Source organism: Camelus ferus, chromosome 18 (assembly GCF_009834535.1).
Source record: "Camelus ferus isolate YT-003-E chromosome 18, BCGSAC_Cfer_1.0, whole genome shotgun sequence".
NCBI classification, from domain to species: domain Eukaryota; kingdom Metazoa; phylum Chordata; class Mammalia; order Artiodactyla; family Camelidae; genus Camelus; species Camelus ferus.
Window position 1 is genome coordinate 20,935,874 of NC_045713.1, and position 23,883 is coordinate 20,959,756.

Consider the following 23,883-nt stretch of genomic DNA (forward strand, 5'->3'; position numbering starts at 1 on the left):
ATGATGTGCAAGGAGGTTACTAACTTGCCTAGACTCACAAAGCTAGGAAGTTTTAAAGCCAGGATTCAAAGTCACAATGTCTTGACTCAAAAACTTTATTCTTTTTTTTTTTTTTGAGGCAGGGGTAGGGAGATTTGTGTGTGTGTGTGTGTGTGTGTGTTTTTAATACTATCCTTAGCCACTTCTGCATTCTATAATTAAGTAAGAGCAAGTGCAGCTGATTGTATCATTTACTCACAATTCTTCCATCCTTCCTTCTCTCTCCTCTCTTTCCATACCTTCCCCTTTAGAGAAGGACTACACTTCCCACTGCATTGATGTTGGCTTGCTTTAGCCAAGAAATGGTGTAGAAAGTGACATGAGCAGAGACTTTCAATGTGCTTTTGTGGTTTGGCTTGGCCTCTCATGTGCTTGTGATTTATTATGGACAAAGCATGATCCAAGTAGCTGGATGCATCTCAGAATGACAGACAAGTAGACCAACGCTGAACCCAGTCCAGAACTTGAAGCAGAGCCGCCTCTGCCAAATCACAGACTTATGAAGGAGAAAGAAAAAATAAAATAAAATAAAAATAAAACCCAAAAAACAAAAACAAAAACCCCCACAACTGCTCATTGTTGTAAGTCACTGAGATTTGGGGATTGTTTGTTACCTAGCATTAGCATAGCAATAGCTGACTCATTTGAATTGCTGAGCATGAGGTGGGTAAGGGAGCATTTCCTGAGATGAGGATTTAAAGCTGACATTAGCCATAATGGAAAGTATCCTAAAAAAATGTTAAAGATTTTGAATTCTATCCCAAAAGCAATGGGGAGTCTTCAACTGCTTCCATGCACAGGCATAAAATGATATGACTTCTATCATCCACACTGCAACAGAGTTATTTCTTGAAAACACAAAGTGAGTCACTACATCCATCCCCCATCACCACACATACACTCAATACATGTTAACAGCTTTCTACTGGTCTTAGGCTAAAACCCCAAATTGTTAACATAACCCAGCGTCCTTCTGTCTGGCCCCTGCTCAGCTCCCCAGTGTCTTTTACCATGCTTCCCCTCTCACTCTGCTCCAACCCCACCAGACTTCTTTCAGTTTCTTGAATGTGCACCATTCCTTTTCACCACAGGACCTTTGCATATGCTTTGCTTGCTGCTAGAAAAGCTCTTTCACTGACTCTTTGCACTTAACTCTCTGTTTAATTGTCCCTTTCTTCTCAAAGCCTTTCCTGAGCTCTTTGGTAAGTCAATTTCCCCAGTTATATGTGCTCTGAGCATCACATGTCTCTCTTTTATTTAACTTATCACAGGTTTAGTTTCATGTTTGTTCATAAAATTTGATTACTGTCCGTCTCGACCACTAAATAGTCAACTTCCTGGAAGCAGCTACAGGGTCTTTTTCTCCCCCTTTATCTTCGTATCCCCAGGATTAGTACACTTCCTGATACATGGCTGGTGCTCAGTAAATTTTGTTGGATAAAAGAATGCTGTCGGCTGACAGCTTAGGCAGCAGTGAGGACAATGGATTCTTTTGGCTGCCGAAAGCACACAAGAACAGAACTAATCCTTCTTCCTTACATCACCCCTCTCGGCTCCCACTTGCTTTCTCTGAGACTTTGCCAAGACAGATCTCTTACAAAGCAAGAGTGTGGTGGGACTGCGTTATCAATCTGTTATCACCAACCGGGAAATATGACCTCAGTGCAGTGCAATATGGTCCATATACCTGGCAGGTGTTCATCCCCTGTCTCTCAACATCACACCGAAATTTTACAATCCAAAAGACCCCCGTAATTGGAGGAGGATGAAACATCTGGATGTTGCAAACTCTCTCGACAGGTTGTCTATATCATCACCTTCAAAATCGATGCACAAGAAATGAGGGTTTCTCAGACAGCAGAAATAGTGGCTGGCAGAGGAACGAGCTGTTTAAGTTCCCCCGATCGCCACCTCCCGGGTATTAAGCAAAGACCATCTGGATTTCCTTTGGGAGTGACTGGGAATCTGGGATCTGGAAATCGAAGAGGCTCTGGGTAGAACGGAATGATGACTTCATTTCAAATGTGTCTGTGCTAGGGAAAAGGACATCCCTGTCACTCACATAATATTTGTGAAATAAATAAATAACTTCAGTAAATAATTAATCAAGACTCCAGCATCATTTTGACCATAAGATGGAAGTCAGTGTCTGAAGAAAGGTCAAGTGAAGGGTAGTTAAGTGGGAGCAAGAAGGCAACGCGGAGAAGCTGGAGACTGGAACACGAGCCGCAGGCAAAGTAGAGCGGGGGGAACTATGACCTAAACTGACTATGATTCAAAAATCAACCGCGAGGGCACCAAAGAGAGAATAAATCTTAGAGACTATAAAAATCCAACTGCTGATATCCAACGTCGGTGAGGACCTAACGGGAGTAGAAATTGCCTTGATTCCTTTGGAAGGCACTTTGGCATTATATTTAAAAAACTGAGATGCATATATACTTCATGTACAATTCTTCTCCTCAGTGTATTCCTAGAGAAACACTCATCCAAGCGCCAGAGAAGGCAGATGATGGGACGTTCACTGCAATGCGTTCATCACAGCAGAAAACTGGGAACAACCCAGCTACCCAGTACTAGAGGACTGATTAAACAAAGCCATCTATGTAGCCAGCTATGGGATACTAAGCAACAATGGGAAAGATCTTCATATGTGTAAACACGTCCAAAATATATTGTAAGCAAGTTGTCAAATGCTGTAGCGAGCATGTTATAGTGATCTTAAACACACATATTTAAAATAATAACATTGTATACTGTGCATTTTTTGCTGACATATATATGTGTGTAATTGTGAAGCGGGTGGCTCAGTGGGTTACACCCCAGATGGTCAACAGTAGTGGGGTGGGGACTGGAATTGGGTGTGGAGGGGGGTCATGGAGATCTTGGCACTGTCTACATTATTCTGTTCATTTCACAAGGGATAACAGAGCCAGACTTAACTAGTGAAATTAAACTTAAAAAAAACAGAACAAAACAAAAGAAAAAAGACCCAAGTTGTTCAAAAGCATGAACGCATAACAAAGAAACTAAAGAACTGAACTGAGTGAAATTACACTTGAAACTGCAGCCAGGAGAGAGGGCAGGTTGCTCAGAATGAGACGGAGGTTTCTTGATGCCTGGATGTGGTTCTGAGGGCTTTTATTGACGGCTGGTCTCTCTGTGGACATTCTCAGCCCTGTGTTACCTCCGGGTTCCAAGGAACTTCTGACAAATGTGGAAAAGGAGGCTGTTTCATTATGGATCAGCAACTTGGGAGACGGGGGGTGTGGAGAAAAGTAGCAACGAGGAACAGGAAAATCATCACATCTCTCAGATACAGAAAGGTTCCCCAGGCACCACTGCCAACATCGGGCTTATTTAAAGTTTTTACAAATCATCTTAAAGGGATTATGGTTAAATATCGAAATGTACAAAGTACATTTAAACTCTGGTGTAGGAAAATGCCAAGCAGATAAGGATAAACAAACCACAGGGCAGAAACGACCACAGGTCTGACCCAGTCTAAGAATTCTTACATCTCACCACATCGTTGTGGAGGATTAAATACGATTGCTCAGGAACGCCCTCGGAAAATTGCACAACGGTACACAAACGTTGTTTATTACTCTGATTATGACATAGCTGGTTTTACATCAGAATTTGGTAACAGAGCTAGAACAGAATCCATAGTGGAATTTGGTCTTCCATTCAGCTATCCACTCCGACTGCGCTCTATAAGAATGACTTTGCCTTTACAAGGAATCAGCCTCTGGTTTTTTGTTTTTGTTTTTTGTCTGTTTTGTTTTTCAAATAGAAGTACTATATCCAAACTTAGAAGTTGGAGAAGTACAACAGAAAAAAACAAAAACAAAACAAAACAAAAAAAAAACGCTACCCGTAGTCTCAATAGCCCCAAAATGTCACCCAATATTTCCTGTATGAGTAACTGAATAAATGAAAGAATGAATCCACTTGTATTGTTCATTTGCTGCCTTTCCGTTCAGTCTTTCCTCGTTAAGCAGGCTTTACGTAGTGGGAAGTGCAGAGAGCCCTGCATTTTTATAGCCTGCATTTTCCACTGATAACACAAACAGCTCCTCCTGTTGCTCCATAGTCTTCAGAAGTGTGCAGTCTTTCCTGGATTGGATGTATTTAATCCAGCCTCCATGCGGGAACAGTTGTCACAGCCTCCACACCCTTTTCCAGGGGATATCTTTGTACAAAGTTTTCCATTCTTTTGCCACCTGATGCCCAAGAACGTCTCAGGGCTAGGGAAGGTCTATTCAACATCTTGTAAAAACCCATGATGAAAAATAACCTGAAGAAAATAGAACTGAATCGCTTTGCCGCACACTTGAAACTAAGGCACTATTGTAAATCAACTATACTTCAATTAAAAAAAAAAAGAAAAAAGAAAAGAGAAAGTATGTCCAAGTGGCTAAAATATGGTTGATGGCTGGTGGCTGGCAGGGTCCCCATGGTACAGACTTGGCTATTAGTGTTCACAGGTACAGTTATTGTTACCATTTTGTGTTAATGAAGGGGGATTGTCTTCTGAACTGCTTGGTTTATTTCCTTCATTTTTAAGCTCAAGAAAGAAAACACATCTCCAGGTGCTGCAGAGTTTACTGTAAAAAGGAGACAGGGCAGAGAACACACAGTACCGTAAATTTCAATATAAAATCGCATCCACGGAAATAATTCTATGGAGAGACAGATGATTTCAAAGAATAAGTCAGCCCGGAGTGATGAAAGCTTTTTCAGTTCTCTTTCAGAAAGGGTATGGAATAGCAGATGACCCTCCTCCCCGAGGCTGTCAAGAGCAGGCAGATACAGTAAGACATGTGATTACAACCCTGTGAGACTAACTGCCCCCAAAGCAGACAGAATGCATCCGTTTGTTCTTGACTTCCTTCTTACAAGAATTCTGTTATTGGCCAGAGTTTTCAAGACCCACTTTGTATTGTTCACTTTGTGATGGAAACTCGATCAGCTCCTGTTTCTCCTCCCCCTGGTCCCCAGGTTCTGGCCCCAGGTCCTTTACTATTACTGAGTTCTGGAGCCCATCAATTGGAACAGCCCCGACTACCTAAGACTTGCTGCCAAGTAATTCTGGGACCAAGTGACACAGGGGGATTCTATTCATCCCCTGAATTCTCTCAGCCCCTACACTAAATGGGCTAATGTCACCCTACGGACCACGCCGCCATTCATTTGTTGATTCAGAGTCATTTCAGCAGATACTGACTGAACACCCATCATGAGCCACACACAGTCATAGCTCTGAAAATAACTGCGAGAACAAAGATCCCGCCCTCATGGAACTCCATTCTAGCGCTGGGAGATGGATAATAAAGGAGTGAATCCAGAAACAACGCAAGGACGAAAATGCTGTGAGGACATAAAACAGGGTATTGGGTTGCAAGTAACTGGGGTTGGAGGGAGAATGTTCTGGTCTGGATGGTCAGGGAAAGGGATCTCTGAGAAGCTAAGATCTGAGATGAGACCTCCCCAAGCAAGAGCCAGCCAAGCGAAAATCTAAAGTAAGTGTGTCCCGGGCAGAAGAACGGCAAAAGAGAGGCCCCAGAGAGGAAATGAAGTAGATGGGGTCAAAGAACAGCAAAGAAGCCCCTGGTGGGTTTTTCTGGTTGAAGTTCAAAGAGCAAGGGGAAGAGAGCTAGAAGATGAGGATGGTGCCAAGGCCAGAAAGCAAAATCACTTGGGTAATAAAGGGCTTGGTGTAAGGAATACAGTATTCACTAGGGTGAGAAGCATCTGCCTCGATGAGCATCTGGTCAACCTGCTTCACACTCCACTCTCTCAACAGAACTGGTGTTTTCTCCAAAAATCCTGATGGAGATTTTGCAGACTTGCCCCCAAAAGGACATCTCTCCCAGCCCATGGCACAGCTGGAACTGACTGCAACTTTGTGGTTCACTTCGTAAATCTCTGTTCACATCAGGCCTTATGAACCAATTCTTCTTTGCCTTTGGATTTGACACATCGGGCATTCTGGAAGCGAGTAAGCACCCCTAAGCCCATATCCTACCCCTACTAAGTGGGGTTCCACTTGGCCCTGTATCCTTCCTGCTCCCCACTGGCCAAGGGGCTGGTCCTAGCATTCCTTGTCCTGACCATGCTCTTGTTAAAGCTTAAACTGCACATCACAGTGCCCCCAAAACAGTACTGCTAAGCTTAATCATCAGACCCATTTATTCGGCTTAGCTCCAAATAACTCTTGGCTGTTTCACAAAATCAAATCTGGAGATTTGTCACAATTGAGGACATTTAAAAATTATGTTCAGACTCTGATGGCAATTTCCAAAAAGCAGTTCCCAGAATAGCTGGGAAACTGCCATGTAATTGGAATAAAGCTCTGACCTCCTCAGGGGTCTGCTGGGAAGAAGGACCACATCCATGCGGATGCGTAAGAACCAATGCATTTGTTACTAATCGGCCTCGTTACCGGCCTACCACCCATGTGTTTGCGGTCATAACTCCTACAGCACTTTGGGGTCCAGATTCTCATCTGGTAAATTAGGCACCAAACTGGGAGAGCCAGGGCAGCAAAGCTGAATAGTCACATAAAATATCTGCATTTTGGGCAACTGCTCTTTTCAGGGCATAGCTTCCAGACCCTTCATCCTTCTGGCTGCCCTATTTTCACCTGTAGTTTTCAATAAGCATTTTTAAAAAACAGTACAGAGCATAGACTTCTCTCATCCTCGTGCAGTCTGAGCCCTGCAAAGAGGTACTGAGATTTTCTGCAGAGAAGGCCACCCATTTCCCCCAGGGCCAGGGCCCACTTCCACAGGTGATGGCTTTGATCAAGACAGGGTCTACTTTTTAAAACTGCTGTCGTCAGCTTTAAGAAATTGGAAGGGAACCCAGAAAATCAAGACTTCAAAACTTTCTTAACAATATTGCAAGATCTGTGCACATTGAGTCCACTTTGCTTGCCAGGTAACGAACATCTGGATGCCCTGTTGCAACTGTTCCCTTCTGGTCAGGAGATGAGCCCCCATTCGCCACCGTCCCCACCTGGTCCCACGAGGTATATGTGTTTCTGATCTCTGTGTAGGTTTCACAAACCAAACCATGAACAGTGGCAAACATATCTGATTTGGAGTCAGAAGGACCGACTTCTATGCATTCACAGCCAAAAAAGCATTGTCGATCATTTATGAGGTGTCAGATGTCACCCCAGACTCTGAGGATACGGTCATGAGCAAGAGGACACAGAAGTTGCCCTTGGAAAACCTCCAGCTTGGGGTGCGGGGAGGGAGAAAGGACATAAACAAAGTGTTCCCTGCCTTTCTTACTAATTGCAAAGGTGAAACGTGCTTCCAAGGAAAACTGGAGGTCAGGGCAGCCTTCTCTGGTACAGTGACATTTGAGCTGAGGTCTCAAGGACAAGGCGACATAGACAGAGGATGTGAAACACAGAGGAAGAAGAGTCCTGGGATAAGGAAACAGCAGGTGCACGTGCCTTGAGGCACGGAGGAGGCTGGCACAATCTTGGGAATTAAAAGAAGGGTTTTTTTCATTTTTATTTTATTTTTAATACTGTAGATAAAACCTCAGGAGGATTTTATTACTGTTTCTTTCTTAAGAACAGGTCCCAGCTCCCTATCACGGTGACCATCTTTCCAATATGCTCAGCATTGTTGAGCAAGAGACAGGTGTGCGTGCCCTTGCCCCTGTTTTCACACATAGACGCGTGAATCCCTGGCAGGAGAGGCACACTGTCTTTTTTTTCCCCCCTAAAAAGACAATGAAATATATGTAACTCATAAGTCCCCAACCTCATCAGCCCGTGACTACAAAATGAGATTATGCTCTCTCTTCTTTCATAGGCAAATTATTATGGCCTGAGGCCCTCCAACTGTCTCCCAGCTGTTTCTGAGAGCTTCCCTGGGCCTCCTGTGTGTCCACAATGATGCTTTTAGTTTCAGTTTGCTCTGAGCCTCTTGTCTTACCGGGCCCATCTGTCCTTGTTGGTGACTACAGCTAACGGAGGACTTGGCTTTGGGGAGAGGATGCTGTTGCTTACATCCAGAGGGACAGTCCTGGTGAGTTTCCACACTTGCTAGGGCAATCTGGATTCAGAAGCCTCTTTGGAGCTGGGAAACTTAGCCAGTGCAGCTCCCAAGTGTTGGCTGCCCCAGAAAGCCCAGGCTGCAGGGTTGTCTCCATCCTTCCTGTCCCCTCTTGCCTCCCGGTGGCCAGAAGGCCCCTCACTCCCACCAACGGACCCCTCGACACTGCAGAGCTGGGATTCTTTACTAGATAATCACGAGCTACTCGCTAAATCTCTCCGTTCCTAATTCTGTATTTACAAAACAGGATATGCTCACCGACTTCACCGTGTCCCTGGGAGGACAGAAGAAGTAAATGAATGTTGGCGGATTCTGGACCTTGAACAATACCCATCGATGCCTCACACAAGGGATCCGAGCTCTGCCCAGTTAAACGCTGTAACTGACATCCCAGTGCTGGACCAGACAACATGGGACAGTGGAGGCCAGGGGTTCTCAAGACTCACCATAATCTAGCCCCTACCCTCTCTACAGTTGCATTGCCCACCAGTACCCTCTGCAAACCCAGTGACACACACCAGATTTCAACAAGCACACTGTTGCTTCCCTGTGTCTCTGTGCTTCATGCCCAACTAGAATAACTTTTCTCTCTCTCCACTGGCAAAGAAAATCACATGCAATTCCCATTAATTGAAACGGAAGAGATCACTCAACTCAAAGTCATACAAGAAAAGTAAAAGTGAACTGACAGGTTTGTGCAACTGAACAGTCCGTGGATAATATTTCAAGCACCACTCGGTCTAGGGGTCAAATGATAGCAGAGGGCAGAATTTCTCCTTCTTCGTTTCTTGTCTCTTTTCCCCTGATGTTGACTCCATTCTTACCCCCTATAAACTCACCCCCACCACCAGCCGCAACAGGTTCCTAGACCAACTTCCTCTCTTGTTGGCCATCAGCTAGACAGATGTTCAATTTTCCTATTAACCCGCAAAACAGTCCCAGAAAGGTATTGCCTTGTCCCTAACTGATCCGACTTGTGTGGCCAGAAAACAACATGCCTGACTGTGCATTCTGCCTGAGATGTGGGAGCTGAGTTAACTTCACACTAAGGGCAAGGCCTCAGAGATCCCCAGAATCTCCATGTCACATGTCAGCTACCTGGTGACAAAAAGCACAAATATTTGCAACGGCTACTCCTTGGACCACACTCTCCATTTTTCACAAGAAGGACTCCTCACCTTCCTTCCAAAATCCACTTTATTAAGAATCCTTATCAGAAAACAATACTTGTAACTCTGTATGTTGACGGATGCTAGCGAGACACATAGTGATCATTTTGCAATGTAGATAAATATCAAATCATTACACTGTCGACCTAAAACTAATACGGTCATCCCTCTGTATCTGAAGGAGATTGGTTTCAGGACCCCAAGCCTCAAGGATTCCAAAATCCGATGTTCAAGTCCTTTATAGAAAATAGGACAGTATTTGCATATGACTCATGCACATATCCCCATATACTTTAAATCATCTCCAGATTACTTGTAGTACCTAATACAACATAAATGCTACGTAAATGGTTGTAAATACTATGAAGAAGTTGGCAGGGTGGCAAATTCAAGTTTTGCTTCTTGGAACTTTCTGGAAATTTTTTTTTTCTGAATATTTTGATCTGCAGTTGGTTGAAGCCTTGGATACGGAACCTGCAGATACAGAAGGCTGACTGTATAATGTTATGTATCCATAATATAATGTTATATGTCCACTTTAAAAAAACTCACTTTGCCTCCTATGTGAAATTACGTAATGCTAGAAACTCAGGGACTATATATTTGAGATTCCCATAATCCTCTGTAGAAATCTCCCTGGTAGAATTTACCCCACTGGACGGTAATGTATCTGAGTCTGCGGCTGGGAGAGCCTCCAAAGCAGGGATCCAGCCTTACTCATCTCTTTATTCCCTGCATGTAGCATGTTCCTGGCGCAGAGAAAATGCTTAGTAGGAGTGGATGAACGGGGGGAGGTATAGCTCAGTGGTAGAGTGCATGCCTAGCATGCATGAGGTCCTGGGTTCAATCCCAAGGACTGCCATCAAATAAATAAATAAACAAACCTGATTACCTCCCCCACAACAAAAAATAAATAAATAAAGAGTGGATGACTACATATTTTTGGGTCTCAGTTTTTTTAAAATTATCTTTATCAAACTGTTGTCTGTATTCTCATCTTGTGGCTCAACAAATCCTCCCCAGATTTTACCCTTTTCCCCTCTTCACAGGTACACACTCCAGGTTGGTTTTTCTGCTCATCCAGTGAAAATGCAATTCATATTTTAGACCTCAACACACAAGACTTCGCCTTAGCTCCTACTCAGTTTCAGCTTACCTGGTTGTGTCTCTAGCTCTCCAACTTGATCAGACAGTTCTGACTTCATCACTCCTCTTAACAACAGTTATACTCAGCTTGGCATCATCTGCATATCTGATTGGTAGACCTTCAGGGGCCTCATCAAATCACTGTTTAAAACGTTTACTAGGACAGATTCGAACGCAGAGGATCATTAGTGGACCCTTGGATCATAAATAGAAGTCTCCCTCCAGGTGCAGAAAGGACTGTCCATCACATTCCAAGGCTCAACCAGCTGGAAATCTACATGATGATGTCATCATCAAGGAAATACATCACCGTCTTAATCAACAGGGGCATACAGAGATGCTCCCTCAGTTTTCCAGCAGAAGTCAAGAGATCCTGGCACCCTAATGGGCTTTGTTCTATAGATTTTTTTTAAACCTAGTTGACAGTTTTTTCTGACCAAGGCTCTTTTTTTTTTTTTAATTGAAGTAGAGTCAATTACAATGTGTCAATTTCTGGTGTACAGCATAAAGTTTCAGTCATACATATACATACATACATTTCATTTTCATATTCTTTTTCATAATAGGTTACTACAAGATATTGAATACCGTTTCCTGTGCTATACAGAAGAAATTTGTTTTTTTAATCTATTTTATATATAGTAGTTAGTGTTTGCAAATCTCAGACTCCCAGTTTATCCCTTCCTACTCCCTTTCTCCTGGGTAAACACAAATTTGGTTACTGTAAACCTAAGTTGACATTTTTTTAATGTGGGAGATTTCACATAAAGGTTTCAATTTCTGGCTTTTAAAACCTGGCACTAGGGGGCCCATGTTATCAAACTGCAGCCACCAGCTGAAACTCAGGAACGTGTCCTCCAGTTTGCCATAGTCCACATCCAGACTCTTCATTTACCCTGCCTGGCCCTCACCCACACTGGAACTCACCAGCCCTGGTCTTTGGCGTTCCTCTTATGTGCTAAATCGATGGTCAAGGGCTTGGGAGATCACCAGGTCCAGACTGCCATGCGTGTACCTCCATCAAGTCTCAGGCAGGAGAGCACACGGCCTCAGCCCGAACAGTCCCAGTGTCGAGCCCACAGCGCTGCAGAGTCGGCTCTGCCTTTTCTAACAGAGCTGATCATTAATGCCCTTGCTCGGGGGGGGGGGGGGTGGAATATACTTCCACTTAGACCGAATCCTGTCCTCTGGCGCCATGTTGGAAATCATGACCTCCCTCTTCCACGTGCCAGTGCGTCTACATTTGGAGGGCTTTGCCTCCTAACTCCCCCGGGGGAAGAGTGAGTCTTTTTGTTTCCAATGTAAATAATCTCAGCTCCTTCAATCATTTTAATAGGTCAAGGTTTCTAGACCCTACCTGTGAGCCTGGTCCCCTATCCTTAACCCATGAATCTGTGGCAGTACTCAGAGGACAGAATGACATTAAGAGCCAGACAGAGAGCAGACACTTAGAAACAAGTCAAAAAGGTATTTACTTCTATAATGGAAAAGAATCTGGAAAAGAATCTATATATATATGTACATGTGTCACTTTGCTGTACACCTGAAACTAACACAACATTGCAAAATCAACTATACTTCAATAAAAAACAGAAAAAGGTATCTACCTGGGAGGCAAGGACCTCCTGCCAGGAATTATCAAGGCACCTCGAGGCTGGAAGGAGGCTGAGGAATCACCCGGCCCCTGCTAAGATACGTGTGAAGCTATCACAAGCACTGGGGAAACCAGGTGTGATTTACTCTCCTCGCGGTGATGAGAAGAAACAGCAGATAGACTTGAACAACAAATGACCTTCTGACAACTGCCAGGGAGTTCCTAGGGCAGGGTCAGCCTTCTCCATGGTATCTCCAAGTTCTTTTCTGCCCTAAGAAAGAGCAGAAATAGGGACGTTTCTCACCTGGGCTGAACCTCACTTCAGATGCACCTGAAGGAGGAAAACCAATGCGAGACGCCTGTGTTTCAGATGTTGTTTCACCTGGGAACCAATTATCACCAGGAAGCGGGTTAGAGAATTAGGGAAACTAACCTTTTCTGATCTGCTGTCTGACAGAAAGCTCTCCGCAGCCAGTCAATAACGTCTGCGGTGGAGGAGCACCTGAGGTCTCCCTCGCTGCCTTCACAACAGTAATTAAAGCCAGTTTAATGAGATTGCCCAAGAGCTGGTGTCTGAGAGCAGGAGAGGCAGACAGCTGCGTTGAACGAGAGCGAGCTACTGGGTGTGAATCACCCTGAACCTCTCTGGCAAAATGGGATGAGGAGCTGTGCAAACAGGTCCCTGAGTAAACAGAAGGGCTACGATCGCCTGCCAGAGCTGACGGCCACCGCGCGATGGAGAACTGGAAAAAGATCCACCGTGTCGAGATCTCCACCCCTCAACTAGGCCACTGCCTCGTTCCCATCTCTGCAGAAAACTCAGCCCTGAAATCTCACCGTCCCCTGCGGAACAGGGAAAAGAGCCTAGAGTTAGAAAAAAAGAAAAAAAACTAGACTGTGTTGAGTTTAAAGGCCAGTTCAGCCACTGAGAAGCATCTTGAGCAGGCTCCCTCACCTTCTTAGACCTCCATCGCCCCTTTCCTAAAGTGGGATTATGAGAGTAAGCACCACGGAAGGACCGTGTGCAGGGTGAGCAGGGTTGTGCGTTTCAAGCCCCAAGCGCGGTGCCTGGCTCCCAGCGAACATTTAACCCATCAGGTGTGCTCAGCAGCAGTGGTTTTCCCTCCACGTCTCAGGCTCCTCCCCTCCAGGTGATGGGAGGGGGAGCACCCCACGGGGGGGGATGCCGTCAAGCTGACACGAGATGCAGAATCCCAAGGTCTTAACGAGGCCCAGCAGGCAGCAGCCACAATAAACGGCTGTTCTTTCCCTGGGCCGAAAACCGCATATAGAACATCAGCAAAGAATGAGCAGGTAGAAAACTGCTTTAGACGCTGCAAACACTGTGATTTTTCGGGGCAGGGGTGGCAGAGAGAGAGAGAGATCAGGGGAATGAATCTTCAAGACGGGGTTTTGCTCCTCGCCTTTCAAAGACCTCCAGGCGAGGGAAACGTCGCCTTTGGAAACCAAGTGCGGGCCAACAGAACTGTTTCCCCACGATCCACCCACTGGAAGCAATGAGGCAGCCTCTGTCTCAGAGATGGAAAGTCTTGAAAGTAGAGAATCAGCAGCCAGGGGTGCTGGCAGGCCCCAGACAGAACCATATGGCTTGCCACGTGTTCCATGTAAATTACCTTTTGGCACTGAGCTGAACAAAAGAACTTCAGCTAATTCTGCATCTTGATAACAGCCTCTTTTTCTGCAGCAGCATCGTTTCCTGCCAAACAGACTCTATCTGCACATGCCTGGGCCAAGCGCAATCCTGGTCAGCTGGCCCGTGATTTAAGACCAGCGATTGCTTGCCTCCGTCCTACATAATGAAGTCAGTCACAATTTTATTGCCAAATGGCCCCGGTAATGCCTCCGTAACTGCCCATCGGTGGTGCTCCTGCTTTTGGAAATAAAGAGCGCATCTGAATTTCACCAAGATAAACTCGTGACTGGGTCAGTACATCGGATGGTTATCAGGGGTGCCCTGCCTCTATCTATTTTTAGGCCTTGTTCCTGCAAGGAAATAAAAATGTATGACCCGAGTGCGCAAAAGCCACGGGCCTAAGGGAGCCAGGAACGTTTGTGAACTGTTTTCTGTAGGGTGGGGAGCAGAGGGAGCGAGGTCTTCACAGTGGGTAGGAAAAAAAATTCAGTAGGGACGGGAAGGGGCTATAAAAGGAAGGAAAAATCACTTACTCCAGAACGAACTTTGCACCTTATAAAGTCTTTTCTTCCCCCATGGGTGACATTCAATCCTCTAAGAGCTTTGAGCGGTCAGCCTCATTTTACACAAAGGGAAACTGAAGACCAGCAGTTGAAGGGGGCTATTGCAAGGTCACACAGGGATTCTGGAACTTAGATGGGAACCATGTTTCCAGTTCTTTCTCCTAGACATGTGGAGAAGTCATACTTCCCCGGCCCTTTTGGAGTGAGGTGTGATCTGTGACTCATTTTGGATCATGGAATGAGAGCAAAGAGAAGAAGGTGTCATCTCCAGCAGAAGCTTTGACAGCCAGACTGCAATTCACGACTCTCTCTCTGCTGGGACAGAACCAATGTTCCAGAAAGTGGCCGCCCTGGCAACCTGGGTCCTGGAGTGAGAGGATATGAAACAGAACTCCAGCCAAACCACAAAGGACATGAGCAAAAGTGAGAAAGAACACTTTGCCGTCTCACGCCGCTGGGACCCGGGTGCTGCTTGTTACTGCAGCACAACTGAGCCCAGCCTGACTCTCAGCTCCCATGCTGAGCTCTTCACTCCACCGAGCAAAGCCAGAAATGGAGCTCAGGGCTCCCAAGGCCAGTTCCCAATTGTTCTTTGGCCCTCCTTCTTCCAGTAGGAGTTCCTCAGTATTTTTATCCCTATTTTGTAGAAGACAAAATTAAGTTCTGGAGACATCGCTTGCCCAATGGCACAATGCCAGTAAGCAGCTTTACAATGTCTGCTTCAGCATCAGAGCTGCCCTTAGCTTCCCCTCCTTTTACTTCCTGCTCCTCAGCTCACAGGAAGTCCTGCAGTCCAGTGATTGGTGGCACAGGCCGTGGAGCTGGCCTGCCTGGATGCAAATGTGACTTTGGGCCAGTGTCTAATCTTTCTGAGCCTTCAATACTTCATCTACAAAATAGGTGTCAACAGTGATTCGCATCGAGCTGACGAAGTTATAAGAGTAAAGGTAAAAGTGCTCACGCCTTTCATGGTGTGCTCTAAGTGCCCACTGCATGCTCACCCTCTCTCTCCTTCATCCAACCATACTTTGGTACTTCGCAGAGGATGCCAGCTCAGTTCTCCCCTGTGTCCACCAGCCTGTACTGCTAAGATGCCAGCACGCCTGCCCCTAAACCTCAGCAGTGCAGGAGGGGGACCCAGCTTGCAGTGGGCATCCAGAGGGTCCGTGGGCAGATGGCTTCCGGCCTTGGGCCAAGTTTGCCCAAACTTTGTCCTCCACTGCTCACGTGACTTCACAAACTATAATCATTTGTCCTATTGCTGTTATCATTACTTCCGATCTCTAAGAACTTACATTCCTTTTCTTCCGTGTTCATTAATTGTTTACTGAGTGCCTGCCAAGTGCCAGGCACGGTGCTAGGTGGCCCGGAATATAAACGGCGATTCAGACACAGTCCCCCCCCCCCCCAGGATTCACAATGCAGCAGGGGAGGGAGACCCATAGGAGAACAAATCTAAAGCACTCTGGTCAGCACTTAATGCTAGAGGATGTGTGAGGTGTTCTGGGGGCGTGTTGCTTTATTCAACAAATATTTATCGAGCACCTACAACATTTGGTTCAACCCTGAAAATACAGTGGTGGGAAGGCCAGGAGCTATTCATTCTCACACGGAGTTTAGAATCTGATCTCTGCACCCGCATCTACTCTCCCCATATACTTTTTTTAAATTGAAGTATAATTGGTTTACAATGTTGTGTCAGTTTCTGGTGTACAGCAAAGAGATTCAGTTATATATATATATATTTTCTTTTTCAGACTCTTTTCCATTGTAGGTTATTACAAGCTATTGAATATAGTTCCCCGGGCTGTACAGGTCTTTGTTGCTTATCTGTTGTATACACAGTAGTGTGTATTTGCTAATCCCACTCTCCTAATTTATCCCTCCCCCACTTCCTTCCCCTTGGTAACCATGTTTGTTTTCTATGTCTGTGAGTCTGTTTCTATTCTGTAAATAAGTTCATTGGTCTCATTTTTTTTCTGGTTCCACACATAAGTGATATCCGTATGTTATGTGCCTTTCTCTGTCTGACTTATTTCACTCAGTAGGATCATCTCTAGGTCCATGCATGGTGTGTGCCAGCATCTTGCACTTGAACTTCCTTCTTAGGTGCCTTCATGGCTCCCGCAGAAGAGCCTTGGACTAGATGGAGGATGCTCCTGCCGCAGGGTGGGGGGACCATGAGGAACCCCCACTGGGTGCATTCCTCAGAGCCATATGGGAAGGCTAGAGGAGACGACTGGGGGAATAACGTTTGGAACCGCTCAGACTGGGAGGAAGGACAATTGTTGCACAAGGAGAGGTCTGGGGCCATCGGAGGACTCAGGCTGAGGGAGAATAATTGAGGTTATTCAGGGCTTCATCCTGGGGCAAAGCATAGGAGGCCATGCGAATGCTGGTGGATGGTGAATGGTTTGGAGGTGTGATCATTACATTTGAAAATCTCCCATTTAGAATTCTGCATCTATAGTATGAGAGAGGCTTTTTTATTTTTCTTGCTAATGTTTTGTTCGTGATGTTTGTTTTTTGCTTTGTGCCAGCCCTGATAAGACCGATTCCTTACATATGAAAATGAAAATTCCTTACATCCTCTGATGCCTTTTTATGCAATAGCAAAATCAAGTGTGTGTGGTCCTTCCTCCAGCTTTAGAACAGAACTCCTTTACTAAACTGGTAATTTTTTTTCCCCCACTGAGCAGGCTGAAATTTGCTGGGAAGGCGCACTTTGGAAGTGAACATGTGTGTTATTGGTGGTTTGTGCTCAGTGGGCAACACTAGTCGGGGGGGAAATGCGGTTGCTTGAACATTCTTCCAGAGACAGGCTGCTTGCGGAGCCAGGTTAAGCTCTGAAAACTGGTGGGGAAAGGATGCTCCCTGCTTGCGAAGTGTATAGTTGCGGCAGACTTCCTGGCGTCCAGGGGAAACTGGCTGGACACTGACACCCTCTGTGGGGAGCAGGAAACAGCCGTGAAAGCATCCATGGCCCTCAAGGTCACGGCAGGGAAAAGGCAACTTGGGGTTCAAGCGTCAAAGCCAGAGGTTGCAAACAGGTCCGTGGACCAATCTGACCGGCCAATAGGCTCTGTTATTGGTCCCCATGTTTCTAAAAGCTTTGTCTCTTCTGGTCCATTAGATTCTCAGCACCAAAAGCAGCCTCCTCACATAGTAAGTGCTCAGTAAACACTGACTCAATTGATGAATAAACGGATAATGGAATCAGGTGATTTTCAATAAGCATCCAGACTTCTAGCTTCTTTCGAAAAAGCAGAAAAATGAGGAAAACAGTAAGCTGGCACCGAGTAGCAGCCGCTCCCTGAAGACAGAATCTGTTCCCCCCACTTTACCACAGCCCTCCCACCGCTCCACAGTGTCTCAGTCCGGGCCCACTTCATTTCTGCACATCACTGCCAGCGTGTAGGCATTTATGTTTGCTGACCTAAGCCGCTGTGAGAATTTTCCAGGTTAAGTCAACTCTAGTCCCTGATGAGGATGCAGCCAAAGGGCCCAGATTACCACTTGCCTTGCTGGTGGTCCCTTGAGCACCCCCCCCCCCAAGAAAGCTGGGCCTCACTTCTACCAAGGTCCGTGGGCCTTGGCAGGTCAAAATGTCACAAATCCATCCCGTATCTTGTTCTTCCCTTGTTTCCAACATTTCCAAGATGGGGAACACGAATCATTCAAAATTCAAAAGAATCAGTTCAGTTTTTTTTTTAAGTAAGTTCACAGTCTTTTTTTTTTTTTTTTTTTTTCTAAAACGCTTTACGAATGCTAAGTTTGTTACTATTACCTCATAGTCCACTGGGCCATTGCTTGCAAGCAATCAGTGGGGAAGGGAAACATGCAGTTGATTTGGCTGATCAAGAAAATCCAATGGAGGGGAGGGTATAATTGAGTGGTAGAGAGCGTGCTTAGCACATGTGAGGTCCTGGGTTCAATCCCCAGTACTTCCATTAAAAAAAAAAAAAATTAACCTAATTACCTTCCCCCAAAACAAATAAAAAATACATTAAAATAAAAAACCCAGGGAAAATCAAATGGTTTCACACTACATGAGTCAAAGGCTTAAGGTATTCTGAATGGTCCCCCTCCAGCCAGAGGGACCCCAAAGTGAACGCGACATGGGGCACCCACTGACCAGATCACAATTAAAGTCTAAAAAGTGCAGACCGACTGAGACCCCAGGAAACCCAGCAGGCATGGTTCTAGGGGACACACTTTGGGCAGCTGGGAGGCACTGCAGTTTCTCAGCTAAACAGAACCAGGCTGAAGGTCTGGTTTGTCACTTACTGTCTGAAAGTTTTTAGCGTCTCAGTCTCCAGACCTACTGTAAGTACTGCTAATAATACAAACTACTTCTTCGATTGAAAGGAAGGTTAAATAAGGACTGTGAAGTTTCAGCAGTAATATAAACACTCAGCAGGGCTTCCGGCACACAGTAAGTGCTGAGTGAACGTTAGCTATGTTCTCCTAAAAGAGAAGTGGCGTGCAAGTTTGCCCCCAGATCAAGCAATAAACTTAATTCGTGCCCGTGCTCAGACAGACACAGACAGTTCTATTCGATCTCCTGTGTGCAGGCGTTCTGCTAAGCCCCCAGGGTAAGGAAGTGATCCCGGTATTTAAAGTCTAGTTGGAGAAACACACACATAAACAATAACTATCGGATCATTTTACAAGCTCACACAAAGGAGGTTAGGAGCCTAGAGGACGAAAGCACTCTGCCAGGGAGGGCTGAGAGTTCTCAGAGAGGCAAAGGGACAGAGGCAGAAAGCAGATTAGCGGTTGTCCCGGGGGCAGGGTGGGAACGGGGATTGATTGCAAAAGGACACGAAAGAGCTTTTGGGAGAGAAGGACATGTTCTAAGTTGGACTGTGGTCATGACTGCTGAACTAAAAACCACTGAGTTGTTAAGTGAATTTTAGTAAATCATTTAGTAAAAAATTTAGAAATTTGCTAAAAACCATTGAGTTGTACACTTAAGTGAATTTTAGTAAATCCAACCTCAATAAAGTGTGGTATGCGGTTTTTTTTTTTTTTAAAGGAGTTCACAGAGGAGGTACCACGGAAGCTAAGCCTGCAAGATGGGTGTCATTCACTACAGAGAGAGGAAGGACTTGGTTCTCCCCGAGATGGAGGGTCCTGGCATAGAAGAAAAGGCAGAGAGTGGGCAAAACTTAGTTGATCGGGACCAGAAACATGGCAGGTGGAGAGAGATGGGTAAAAAAGCAGGTTGACTATACTTCGATAAAAATATACATATACCAAAAAAAACCATGGTGGCTGACAGATGGGAGGGGCTTGGGGAGTAGGAAAAACACGTGAAGAGGGTCAAGAGGTGGAAACTTTCAGTTATAACATAAATAAGTCACGGGGATGTGATGTAGAGAGAGATGGCTACAGGCAATAATATTTCAGGGCATACTTCAAAGTTGCTGAGAGTGGAAATCCTAAAATTTAACTTTGCGTGGTGATGAGTGGGAACTAGATTTACTGTGGTGATTATTTCGCCATGTACACAAATGTCGAATCATTAAGATGTACACCTGAAACCAATATAAAGTTATTTATTAATTAAATCTCAATAAATTTTTTTAAATGAGAGGAAAAAAAAAAAAAAAAAAGGCCAGGTTGAGGCATTCCACCTCGTGTGAATCTGCAGGGCTTCCCCAGGACAGTGACACGGCTGTCTTACTCCGTCCTCAGCAACGCCTGGACCCTGCTGGGTTACCTTCTATCCTCTGCGCTAACAGTGGGCTTGGCTTTGCAAGAAAGAAAAAAAAAAATTCTGTTCACGGATTGAAACCAGAAATCCCCTCCGAGGACATGAGAGCAGAGCGAAGTGTTTGATTTCTCCGATGTTTCCCCAGTCGAAGCTTCCCCTTCACTCGTACTTAGGAGATTTGTGGTTTCTTTGCGGAAACAGCACAAGAGGTTTCTCTGCTTAATCCCCAGATCTTCGGGGTTTGGGCTGCATTCGGTTTCTGTTTCGAGAGCGCCACGGTGTAATCTGTGACAGTGAGCTTCGAGCTCTCCGTGCAGGGAGTCAGCTGGGAGAAGTCAAGGTGCTCAGAAACCTTTTCAAGAGCCAAAGCAGCATCTTTCAGAGTTTCTACCTGAATCACAACTTCCCTTCTAGCTGTCCCACCTGCCACCTTAGCAGATGGGGTTACAGTCTCTGACCCCACCCTCCTGACCTACAGTGATGGGATCCCTGGTCCCAGCCAAACACTCACATGATCTCTCCAAAGAGTTTAGAACCCAACTGATGGATGTTCATTGTTCTGGGCTGGTCCGCGGACCTGCACCCATGAAGAATTGACATCTGCTCCGGAGAGAGTGATGGAGCCGACCCTTCCCCTCTACCCTGACAGCTGTCTGGTTTCCGGGTCTAGTCCTCTGCAAGGCTGGGTTCCCTTTATTACACCCCTGGGAGTTATTAGATGCTCTCTGAGTTCCCAGGAAATTGCTGTATTTTGCTTACACAAGTGGGAAATGGGTTCCCTTCACTTGTAACCGCAGCGTCCTAATCGAGTCAGAGCGTGGTTTGCAGAAATCACAATGCAAATTGACACCTGAATCCTCCTCTTCTGCCAGACCAGCGACCTTGATGTTCATTTTCCCAGATGGCAGGGGTCAGCTGCTCATCCGCCTGGGCACCTAATAGAGAATTCACATGATTGTTTCCAGAAGCAAGTCCACGTCAAGTCTAACCTGAGAAGGGACTGCATTCTATAAAAGAGAGAAAGACTGTGGTGGGTGTGGAAATCACGAAAAGAAAGACAAGGCAGGAGAGGCAGGTAGGGGTCAGAGTAGCAGGACTTTATTGCCATTGCAGCAATGTAGGTTTTACCCAAATTGGGTAATATGGGAATATGGGTTGAAACATGTAATACACAGAACAAGTGCAAGTTACGATTAAATAATAGTTATCATCCTGAGGGTAAAGGGAAGCACTTGAAAGATTGTTAGCGGAGGTAATATCTTTGCGATTTTGAAAGGTCCCCTCGATGTGGGGTGGAGAATGAACTGGTCCGGAGCCTCAGAGGATCCAGAAGGCAGACAGAAGCTGTCGTCATCCTCAAGATGGAAAAGGATCGTATCTTTAACCAGAGTTGGTGTCGGTGGATAAGAGAGAAGCTGATCATTTAGAGAGATGGTTAAGGGGGTAAAATTGACAGGATTTGGTGATAGGCTGACTATTTGGAATAAAAAAAGCAAGCAGCTCAGAGATGACTCTCAAGATTTTTTTGGACTGGACAGCGAGATGGCTGGTCACGTCATTTTAGCTGAGACAAGCACCAGAAGAAAACTCAGATGTGTGGGGAGGCTGTAAGTTTCGTCTTTGGGCACTTTGAATGTGGGATGAATGTGAAGTAGCCAAGGGAAGATGCCAAGTAAGCATCTCGGTACTGATGTCTCAAGCTCAGATGAGAACGCTAAAAAGGACACATTTCGAGTCACTCTTGTTGCAAAGTTGAAGCCATGGGTATGCATGAGATGTTCCGGTGGGAGTGCCCGGGGTCACTCTCCAGAGAAAGCCCATGGGATCTGCTTAAGCATGATGGATGCTGCGGCCCACGGAGCCCCCCCTTCCCCACCAATACCTCCAGCCCCAGCTCAATAAATAGTTACTTATTGAATAAACAAATCAATCAATCAATCCATGAACGAGATTGAAAGCGAGTGCTGCATATCAGATCCTTCTGTGGGGGCAGTGAGAGGAAACCATGGCCTGGAACCAGATTTGGGTTGTTTTTCTTTTTTTTTTCTCTCTCGGTTTCCTTGAGAAGTAATTGACATACCTCACTGTATATGTTTAAGGTGTACAAGTACGGCGATTTGATTTACACAGACTGTGAAATGATTACAACAGCTTTAGCTAACATCCGTCATCTCATGTAGAGACAATAACAGGAAAAGAAAGAAGAAAAGGAAAAGAAAATTTCTCCTCGTGATGAGAACTCCCAGGATTTACGCTCTTAACAACGTTCCTATATATCATACAGTCATCATGTCAGACAGCGCATCCCTGGTACTTACTTATAACTGAGAGTTTGTAAACTTTTGACCGCCTTCCTCCAAACCTCCCACCCCCAAATCTGGTAACCACAAGTCTGATCTCTTTTTCTACGAGGTGTTGAGTTTCTTGTTTTTAGATTCCACATATAAGTGAGATCACACAGTTATCTGTCTTTCTCTGACTTATTTTACTTAGCATAATGACTTCAGGTCCATCCATGTTGTCCCAAATGGTAGGATTTCCTCATTTTTATGGTTGAATAATATTCCATTTAAATATATACATAATACTCCATTTTATATAAAATATATGTGATGGAATAAAATTTATATATATATAAAATGGAATGTATATATACAACTTCTTCTTTATCCATTCATCGGTCAATGGACATTAGGTTGTTTCATGCCTCTGCTGTTGTAAATAATGCTATGAATATGAGACTGTAAATATCTTTTTGAGTTAGTGTTTTCATTTCCTTTGGATATATTCCCAGAAGAGGAACTGCTACATCATATGGTAGTCCTATTTTTAATTTTTTTGAGGAGCTTCCATACTGTTTTCCACAGTGGCTGTACCTGAAACCAAATTTTATTTCCTGAATTCTAGGCTCTCTTTAATTATCATTCATATATATCAACATATGTATATACATTAGAATTATATATATATATATATTAGAATAAACACAGAGCCAGGATTACAAGTAAACAAGACATGTCTGAAGTCCCATTCCAAAAACAACAACAAAAAACCCTGAACTTGATTTCACTATGGAAATCTATTCATTATAGAAATACTATCCTTCTAAAATATCTTCCTCTGTGATGGACATCTTATGTTTCAGGCAACAGAATTCCAGAAGAGCCAAGCCCTGTGCTTTCTAACCCGGACAAACGGAAACAGAAAAGAATCAGGCATGGTTGGCTGCAAGTAGACACGTAATAACTTTGTTTTAGAGAAAGGCAGAATACAGCCCTGAGCACTGTTATCTTCCAGATAACATTAGCTTTTCCTCCCAACTCAAAAAAAGCTCTCGAAAACCCCTGCCACCACCCCCAGCCAGAAGAAGTTACAGAGTAGAGTAAACTGGAATTTGAGGAGTGTCATCCTAGACTGCTTTGTGTGAAATTCGTTCAATGCATGGATTTGTACAACAGTGGTAAAGAAAATGGGAGAAGCAAGAGCGATAAAAACCAGGTTGGTAAACCTGACGGAGCAGAGTCAGAAAACTTAATTTCTAAGGGTGGCTGCTGTGGGCAGCAAGCAAGTGTGTATTTATCGAAAAAGTTTCTATCATATTCTAGATGTTGCTACTCCATTGGGAACTGACCCATGGCCCTGGCCTTCTGCCACAGCTGGGTGGACCAGGGTGAGACACAGCTCAAAGGCAGCTATTCTATGTGGCGACAGCCGTTCGATTTTAATGTGCGAAAGAATCACCCAGAACATTTGTAAAAAAAACACGGTTTTCTGGGACCCAGGCTCAGAGACTGGAATCCAGTTGGGCAGCGGGCAGCCTGTAAATCGGCATTTCTAAGAAGCTCCCAAGTGGTGATGCCGACGCCGCTGGTGCCCAGGACTGAATGCAAGCACTTCGCTGAACAGCTGCCATATGCA

General features: G+C 45.0%; 1 protein-coding gene and 2 long non-coding RNA genes across 4 annotated transcripts in view; 1 reads left to right on the plus strand and 2 right to left on the minus strand.

Annotated features, from left to right (window-relative positions):
* HS3ST4 (heparan sulfate-glucosamine 3-sulfotransferase 4) overlaps window positions 1-23,883 on the minus strand; it is a 345,196-nt gene that overhangs the window by 125,273 nt on the left and 196,040 nt on the right. The gene's annotated exons all lie outside the window — the stretch shown is intronic.
* Window positions 267-10,568, minus strand: LOC116657571. Its single transcript, XR_004312719.1, has 3 exons — window positions 10,320-10,568; window positions 1,129-1,133; window positions 267-278 (listed from the first exon to the last, which is right to left on the minus strand). It is a non-coding gene; the product is annotated as an uncharacterized LOC116657571 (long non-coding RNA).
* On the plus strand, window positions 12,673-22,989 carry LOC116657570. The gene is made up of 4 exons (XR_004312718.1): window positions 12,673-12,898; window positions 14,858-14,862; window positions 18,146-18,150; window positions 22,979-22,989. It is a non-coding gene; the product is annotated as an uncharacterized LOC116657570 (long non-coding RNA).